The sequence below is a fragment of the Salmo trutta genome, chromosome 5, assembly GCF_901001165.1.
Source record: "Salmo trutta chromosome 5, fSalTru1.1, whole genome shotgun sequence".
Lineage (NCBI taxonomy): Eukaryota > Metazoa > Chordata > Actinopteri > Salmoniformes > Salmonidae > Salmo > Salmo trutta.
The window spans coordinates 43,561,236-43,570,839 of NC_042961.1; the positions used below are offsets into that span (position 1 = coordinate 43,561,236).

The following is a 9,604-nucleotide window of genomic DNA, read 5'->3' on the forward strand; positions in this document are numbered from 1 at the left end:
GGACCTGATGTTTTTGACTCTCTCTCTCTACCGCACCTGATGTCTCGAACTCTGAATGCTCTGCTATGAAAAGCCAACTGTCATTTACTCCTGAGGTGCTGACCTGTGGCACCCTCTACAACCACTGTGATTATTATTATTTGACCCTGCTGGGGTCAAATAATATATTTGATTGATTGAAACTACATTTTAAACTTAACTGTATAGCCTCAAAATATTGTTAAAACTATCACAGATGGTCAGTCCATACCGGTCTATGAATTTGAGAATGGTTACATTTCTCCACACCCATCCCAAAGCTTTTTACTGAAACATGGGCGGGAAGAACGGTTTGTTATTGTTTCTACTGCGAATTGCCCCATTTAAAGAATAATATTACATGAAAACGTACAAAAAGAACCATGTGTTGATTAGTGCAGACTTTAAATGAGTGAGAATTTTCTCTGACATGGTATAATAATACTGATGGGAACATTCATTTCAACAACTTATCAATGTTCTCAGAACAACATCACATTTTCATACACCTTTAGCTTGATGACTAATACACAAATTAACTCAATAAAATACAGAAATGCACCAGAAATGCACACTTCATTGATTTAATCATTTATATTGACATATCCAAATCATCAAATACATTTAACATCCAAATAATTTATCCAATCAAATTCTAATTAATTTAGCAATATCCAAATCATATATTAAATTCAAGAGGTTTTCAAGGTTAGAATTAAAATGCAAATTACCATTCATCTATATAATAATTGTATAAACTAACATCTTGCCCAGGGGGTGTACTTGCACATCAAGCTGCCTCAACCTACAGAAATAGGGGATTGGAGCAAGAGCCTATCAGACTTCTGGCTTAGAATAGCCAAGCCCTGTGCAAGGCTACCTACTTAGATTTTAAAATATCCAAATCATAAAATGAACATCTAAGGGGTTTATTCTTGTATTCATTTTGTATTATGATATATAGAATACATCTGATTTTTATATATAATCATGTCCAAAACAATAATACAAAAATAAGCCTATTTTCAAGCAAGCTTTCAAATATACAATTTGATTTCATGAGGCATAAACAAAAACACAAATTCTCAGTCAAAACATAAGTCTGAACACAGCCTTTCTATTCTCTCATGTGATTTCATGTCCTCTAACCGGGAAAATGTATTTTCACAATGAGAGCAGTGGTATGTCTTCTCCAGTGTATGTATCCTTTCATGCTTATTCAGATGCCTTAACCAGTTAAATATCCTTCCACACAGGGAGCAGTGGTAGGTCTTATCCCCTTCTGTGTGTGCCCTGTCATGCCTATACAGGCCCCCTAACTTAGTAAAACTCTTTCCACACGGCGCGTATTGGTAGGGCTTCTCTCCTGTGTGTCCTCTTGTGCTTATTTAGGGCCCCTACCTGGGTAACTCTTTCCACAGTGGGAAGTTTGGAAAGGCTTTTCTCCTGTGTGTGCCCTCATGCGTTTTCAGGCTCCCTAACCAGGTAAAACTCTTTCCACACTGAGAACAGTGGTGTCGTCTCGCTGGTTTGGGTGTCTCTGGGTCTGGTTCCCCTGAAGGACTCTTCCTGCTGTCATGGCGAGAGTAAGGTCCCTCTCCTGCCAAAGACAAACGAAGTGATAAATGATAAAACAGTCTTCACATGAGGTTTAATCCAAACTAGATCGCTCAAAACCCGAAGGCTAGTTTTCACAACATTTCATCATTAAATATCAAACTTGCTGCGTTTTTTCTCTCCATTTTTTTTTGTGTGGGGGGGGTAAGAATGATGTAGAGCTTCAAATCTAAATCTTGCTCTCTTGGAATGTCATGTTTTTAGGCTCAGCAGAGCACTTATTAAGCAATGAGGCCTGAGGGGGTGTGGTATATTGGCCATATACACATATACACTTTCTATACTGAAAAATACAATACTTTACTCTATTCTACTGTACTGAACTCAAACCTACTCTTACATTACATTTTAGTCATTTAGCAGATGCTCTTATCCAGAGCAACTTACAGTAGTGAATGTATACATTTCATGCATTTTTTTTGGTACTGGCCCCCGTGGGAATCGAACCCACAACCCTGGCGTTGCACACACCATGCTGGCGTTGCAAACACCATGCTCTACCAACTGAGCCAAACTTGTGAAACACAGACATCTATGAGGAGTTCATTAGAATAATAGCTATTGTGTAGAATAATAACTAAACACGCAAAAGAGGATATTACATTTTCTACCTTTGTGTACCTATTCAGGATACATCACCATGAAGATAATGACATGAATAATTATGAATTTCTGTATAGTACAGATCATGGACCCATTATGTAATTATGTTACTGGATGTTAAGCCACTTCACTTACTGTAGTTCAATAACCAAAATAGATTTTTCAAAACTCAATGTGTCATATCATAGCTGCAGTGTTGGGGAATGTTACTTTTTAAAGTAACTTGTTATGTTACTTACTGTGGAAAGTAACTCGTTACATTACTTTGCGTTACCAAAAAAAGCAAACCCTCTGAAGATGCCTTGCGTGTGTTGGTCATTTTTACGCACACAACCTATGAATGGCTTGCATACAAGCCTACTTCCATCCATAAAGTTGCTTCTTAATGAAGATGACAGTTGATGCACAAAGCATTGGGTTGGAAACATAAGTTCTTGAACTATTACTGTACAGTACACACACAGATGGACATGCTGCTCAACTTGTTACTGTTGGATTCGGGGTAAACTTTGAACATTGATATACTGGAGACATGATAGAGCAGAAGCATATTATATAAAGGAGTGAAAGAGACGGGTTTTTACATCAGAAGATAATAGTTCTCTATAGAAAGACAGATGGCTTTGGAATGTGTTGGGTGGACGGGAGGAAGTAACAGGATTGCTATAGGGGAAGCGGATGGACATCCGTGGATTAGGCGAAGGAGTGGTTGAGGTCAGGTCAGATCCCCGAAGGGAGAAATTATGGTTCATTACCCTATTACCCTCTTCCTGTCGAACCATAAGATGTAAGGATTGGAGAGAAGGAGGAGTGCCTAAAGAGGAGTGTATATACAGTTGAAGTCAGAAGTTTACATAGAACCAAATACATTTAAACTCAATTTTTTTCCACAATCGGTGCATCACTAGTAGTAACCAAAAAAGGGTTAAACAAATCAAAATATACTTTAGATTCTTCAAAGCAGCCACCCTTTGCCTTGATGCCAGCTTTGAACACGCTTGGCATTCTCTCAACCAGCTTCATGAGGTAATCACCTGGAATGCATTTCAATTAACAGGTGTGCCCTGTTAAAAGTTAAATAGTGGAATTCCTTTCCTTCTTAATGCGTTTGAGCCAATCAGTTGTGTTGTGACAAGGTCGGGGTGGTATACAGAAGATAGCTCTAAGTCCATATTATGGCAAGAACAGCTCAAATAAGCAAAGAGAAACAACAGTCCATCATCACTCAATAACTTTGAAAGTTTCTTCAAGTGCAGTCGCAAAAACCATCAAGCGCTATGATGATACTGGCTCTCATGAGGACCGCCACAGGAAAGGAAGATCCAGAGTTACCTCTGCTGAAGAGGATAAGTTCATTAGAGTTACCAGCCTCAGAAATTGCAGCCCAAATAAATGCTTCAGAGTTCAAGTAACAGACACATGAACAGTTTAGAGGAGACTGAGTGAATCAGGCCTTCATGGTTGAATTGCTGCAAAGAAACCACTACTAAAGGACACCAATGAGAAGAAGAGACTTGCTTGGGCCAAGAAACACAAGCAATGGACATTAGACCAGTGGAAATCTGTTCTTTGGTCTGATGGGTCCAAATTGCCGATTTTTGATTCCAACCGCCGTGTCTTTGTGAGACGCACGGATGAACGGATGATCTCCGCATGTGTGGTCCCACCGTGAAGCATAAAGGAGGAGCTGTGATGGTGGTTTGCTGGTGACAGTCAGTGATTTATTTAGAATTCAAGACACATTTAACCAGCATGGCTACCACAGCATTCTGCAGCGATACACCATCCCATCTGATTTGTGCTTAGTGGGACTATAGTTTGTTTTTCAACAGGATAATGACCCAACAAACCTCCAGGCTGTGTAAGGGCTATTTGACCAAGAAGGAGAGTGATGGAGTGCTGCATCAGATGACCTGGCCTCCAAAAATCACCCAACACAAACGAGATGGTTTGGGATGAGTTGGACTGCAGGGTGAAGGAAAAGCAGCCAAGAAGTGCACAGCATATGTGGAAACTCCTTCAAGACTGTTGGAAAAGCATTCCAGTTGAAGCTGGTTGAGAGAATGCAAAGAATGTGCAAAGCTGTCATCGAGGCAAAGGGTCTATATGACGAATCTCAAATATATTTTGATTTGTTTAACACTTTTTTGGTTACTACATGATACCATATGTGTTATTTCATAGTTTAATGTCTTCACTATTATTCTACAAAGTAGAAAATAGTAGAAATAAAGAAATACCCTTGAATGAGTAGGTGTTCTAAAACTTTTGACCGGTAGTGTACACTGGCTTTACATGTTGTTAGTGAAAATTGAAAAAAGCAAGGGGCCTAAACAGCTACCCTGTGGAATTCCTGATTCTACCTGGATTATGTTTTCATTAAAGAACACCCTCTGTGTTCTGTTGGACATGTAACTCTTTATCCAGTTTAGCAGGGGGTGTAAAGCTATAACACATACGTTTTTTCGAGCAGCAGACTATGATCGATAATATCAAAAGCCACACTATAGTCTAACAAAACAGCCCCCCCAACCTTTTTATCATCAATTTCTCTCAGCCAATCATCAGTAATTTGTGTAAGTGTTAAAATGTCCTTCCCTATACAATGGCTGAAAGTCTTTTCAATTTGTTTACTGTAAAATAGCATTGCATCTGGTCAAACAATTTTTTATAAAAGTTTACTAAGGGTTGGCTGATTGGTCAGCTATTTGAGCCAGTAAAGGGGGCTTTACTATTCTTAGGTAGGGGAATGACTTTTGTGTCCCTCCAGGCCTTAGGGCACACACTTTCCAGTAGGCTTAAATTGAAGATATGGCAAATGGGAGTGGCAAAATCGTCCGCTATTATTAGTAATTTTCCATCTAAGTTGTCAGACCCCGGTCGCTTGTCATTGTTGATAGACAATTATTATTTATTTTTTTTATAAATCACCTCTTCCACACTCACTTTACAGAATTAAAAATTACAATGCTTGTCTTTCATAATTTGGTCAGATATATTTGGATGTGTAGTGTCAGCGTTTGTTGCTGGCATGTCATGCCCAAGTTTTCTAATCACTCTTTGTAGTGACTGGGTGTATTGATACACAATCTAAAGTTTAATAACTTCACCATGCTCAAAGGGATATTCAATGTTTGCTTATTTATTTTTACCCATCTACCAATAGGTGCCCTTCTTTCCAAGGCATTGGAAAACCTCCCTGGTCTTTGTGGTTGAATCTGTGTTAGAAATTCACTGCTCGACCGAGGGACCTTTGATAATTGTACGTGTGGGGTACATAGATTGGGAAATCATTCAAAAAGCATGTTAAACACTATTATTATTGCACACAGAGTGAGTCCATGCAACTTATGTGATTTAATAACATTTTTATTCCTAAAATTATTTAGGATTGCCATAAAGGAGTTGAATACTTATTGACACGTAACTCCACTTTCACATTATGGGAAATTGTGTTTGGGTCAGTGAGAAAAATCACATTTTAATCCATTTGAAATTCAGGCTGCAACACAAAATGTGGAAAAAGGGTTGTGAATACTTTCTGAAGGCACTGTATAAATATTGATATTAGTTGGCAAGGGTTTAAACTTCCACATTATTGTGTTTTGATGCATTTCTAATACCTTAAGAGTTTTTCTGGAAGACATTTTCTAATACCCCTTTTCAATGTTTGACCAGAACTGAAAACCTTTGCTTATTCCTAATTTTAGGATGGAAGATTGCTGAAAAATGTATATATGCCTTAATAAAAAATTTAAAATGTACTCTTCGAATTAATTTCTTGGTGCTCATGTGTTGGTCCTTTTACATGGAAATGGCCTTACCAAACTGCACTGTTTTTCAAGGAAATAGATTTTTGTAAAATTCTCAGTGGAAATTGTTAAAAGTAGTTGTTACGCAAAAGTTGTGTGGTTTGTAAACTTTGCAATCAAAAGTTTTTGTTTGGCATAATTATAAAGAGAAAAATGAGTAGATCTGTAACTCACAAGCGTTTTCAAGTGCACATTTAGTAAAAATGGTTTTGGAAAACAGCTTGGAGGGTTAACGATGCTCCTACGAGGGTTCTAATGATGAACATAGCCTTAAGATGCTTTGGCAAACCGGCCCTGGACAATCCCTCCCACAATCTACATTTTAGTCATTTATCAGATGCTCTTATCCAAAGTATTTTCATACTTTTTTTCCCCCGTACTGGTCCGCCATGGGATTTTAACCCTTGCGTTGCCAGCCCCATGCCCTAACAACTACATGGCACCTTCAGTTAATGTTACCTCTCACAGCTCTTACTGACAACTACCCATGACTCCCCTCATTTTCTGTAACCAGCCCCCTCACCCACTAAGCACTGACCGACACTGGATGTCCATGAACGTTGAAAAGTTATTGAAATTTGGTCAAATCTGAACCAATTATAGACGTCTGTTTCACAAGTTTGGACAGCACAGTAAAGCAGAGTGTACAATCCAGGTCGGTACAATCCAGTACAGAACAGTAGACTACACTAGATTAGAAATCCTATCCTGCTTAGGTAATTTGCTGTACTGTACTGCCGTGGGTAGTTGACATGACGTCCCTTTTTTGGGTTCATAATGGCAAAAACAAATATAACCTAATTAAAATGTGTATTTTATTTAACTAGGCATGTCAGTTAAGGACACATTCTATTTACAATGACGGCCTAGGAACAGTGGGTTAACTGCCATGTTCAGGGGCAGAACAACAGATTTTTACCTTGTCAGCTCGGGGATTCGATCTAGCAACCTTTCGGTTACTGGTTACTGGGAACACTAAAATAACACATCCTAGATCTGAATGAATGAAATAATCTTATTAAATACTTTTTTCTTTACATAGTTGAATGTGCTGACAACAAAATCACACAAAAATAATCAATGGAAATCCAATTTATCAACCCATGGTCTGGATTTGGAGTCACACTCAAAATGAAAGTGGAAAACCACACTACAGGCTGATCCAAATTTGATGTAATGTCCTTAAAACAAGTCAAAATGAGGCTCAGTAGTGTGTGTGGCCTCCACGTGCCTGTATGACCTCCCTACAACGCCTGGGCATGCTCCTGATGAGGTGGCGGATGGTCTCCGGAGGGATCTCCTCCCAGACCTGGACTAAAGCATCCGCCAACTCCTGGACAGTCTGTGGTGCAACGTGGCGTTGGTGGATGGAGCGAGACATGATGTCCCAAATGTGCTCAATTGGATTCAGGTCTGGGGAACGGGCAGGCCAGTCCATAGTATCAATGCCTTCCTCTTGCAGGAACTGCTGACACACTCCAGCCACATGAGGTCTAGCATTGTCTTGCATTAGGAGGAACCCAGGGCAAACCGCACCAGCATATGGTCTCACAAGGGCTCTGAGGATCTCATCTCGGTACCTAATGGCAGTCAGGCTACCTCTGGCGAGCACATGGAGGGCTGTGCGGCCCCCCAAAGAAATGCCACCCCACACCATGACTGACCCACCGCCAAACCGGTCATGCTGGAGGATGTTGTAGGCAGCAGAACGTTCTCCACGGCGTCTCCAGACTCTGTCACATGTGCTCAGTGTGAACCTGCTTTCATCTGTGAAGAGCACAGGGCGCCAGTGGCGAATTTGCCAATCTTGGTGTTCTCTGGCAAATGCCAAAACGTCCTGCACGGTGTTGGGCTGTAAGCACAACCCCCACCTGTGGACGTCGGGCCCTCATACCACCCTCATGGAGTCTGTTTGTGACCGTTTGAGCAGACACATGCACATTTGTGGCCTGCTGGAGGTCATTTTGCAGGGCTCTGGCAGTGCTCCTCCTCGCACAAAGGCGGAGGTAGCGGTCCTGCTGCTGGGTTGTTGCACTCCTACGGCCTCCTCCACGTCTCCTGATGTACTGGCCTGTCTCCTGGTAGCGCCTCCATGCTCTGGACACTACGCTGACAGACACAGCAAACCTTCTTGCCACAGCTCGCATTGATGTGCCATCCTGGATGAGCTGCACTACCTGAGCCACTTGTGTGGGTTGTAGACTCCGTCTCATGCTACCACTAGAGTGAAAGCACCGCCAGCATTCAAAAGTGACCAAAACATCAGCCAGGAAGCATAGGAACTGAGAAGTGGTCTGTGGTCCCCACCTGCAGAACCACTCCTTTATTGGGGGTGTCTTGCTAATTGCCTATTATTTCCACCTGTTGTCTATTCCATTTGCACAACAGCATGTGAAATTTATTGTCAATCAGTGTTGCTTCCTAAGTGGACAGTTTGATTTCACAGAAGTGTGATTGACTTGGAGTTACATTGTATTGTTTAAGTGTTCCCTATATTTTTTTGAGCAGTGTATTAAAAACTTTTTTTTACTTGGATCACAAGTTAATTCATGCACTGACTAATTGGTTCTTACAATTTTTACTTAAGTATATATTAATGTAAAAATGAATAAAATCCCCTTCTCCTACTCCTTTAACCTCTCTCGGGTATGTGGGACGATTTCGTCCCACCTACGTAACAGCTACTGAAATTCCAGTGGCGCGATTTTTGAATCGTTAGAAATACTATTACTTCAATTTCTCAAACATATGACTATTTTACAGCTATTTAAAGACAAGAATCTCGTTAATCTAACCCCACTGTCCGATTTCAAAAAGGATTTACAACGAAAGCAAAACATTAGATTATGTCAGCAGAGTACCCAGCCAGAAATAATCAGACACCCATTTTTCAAGCTAGCATATCATGTCACATAAACCCAAACCACAGCTAAATGCAGCACTAACCTTTGATGATCTTCATCAGATGACACACCTAGGACATTGTGTTATACAATACATGCATGTCTGTTCAATCAAGTTCATATTTATATCAAAAAACAGCTTTTTGCATTAGCATGTGACGTTCAGAAAAAGCATAGCCCCCGCAAACTTCCGGGGAATTTACTAACAGTTTGCTAAATTACTCACGATAAACGTTCACAAAAAGCATAACAATTATTTTAAGAATTATAGATACATTACTCCTCTATGCACTCGATATGTCCGATTTTAAAATAGCTTTTCGGATGAAGCACATTTTGCAATAATCTAAGTACATAGCCCGGCATTACAGGGCTAGCTATTTAGATACCCACCCAGGTCAGCCTCCACCAAAATCACATTTCCTATAAGAAAAATGTTCTTACCTTGCTTGTTCTTCATCAGAATACACTGCCAGGACTTCTACTTCAATAACAAATGTTGGTTTGGTCCCAAATAATCCATCGTTATATCCAAACAGCGACGTTTTGTTCGTGAGTTCTAGACACTATCAGAATGCTTCTTCACGGTCCCGCGCATGGCGCATTGGCGTGTCAAAAATGTCTAAATATTCCATTACCGTACTTCGAAGC

The 9,604-nt window shown here is 40.2% G+C and overlaps 1 long non-coding RNA gene across 2 annotated transcripts in view; it reads right to left on the minus strand.

Moving 5' to 3' along the window:
- Positions 1-575: 575 nt before the first annotated feature.
- Positions 576-9,604, minus strand: part of LOC115194240 (uncharacterized) — a 22,808-nt gene continuing 13,779 nt past the window's right edge. For both annotated transcript variants that reach the window (XR_003878320.1, XR_003878319.1), the window contains one exon: positions 576-1,618. This is a non-coding gene — a long non-coding RNA (uncharacterized LOC115194240). The remainder of the gene's footprint in view (positions 1,619-9,604) is intronic.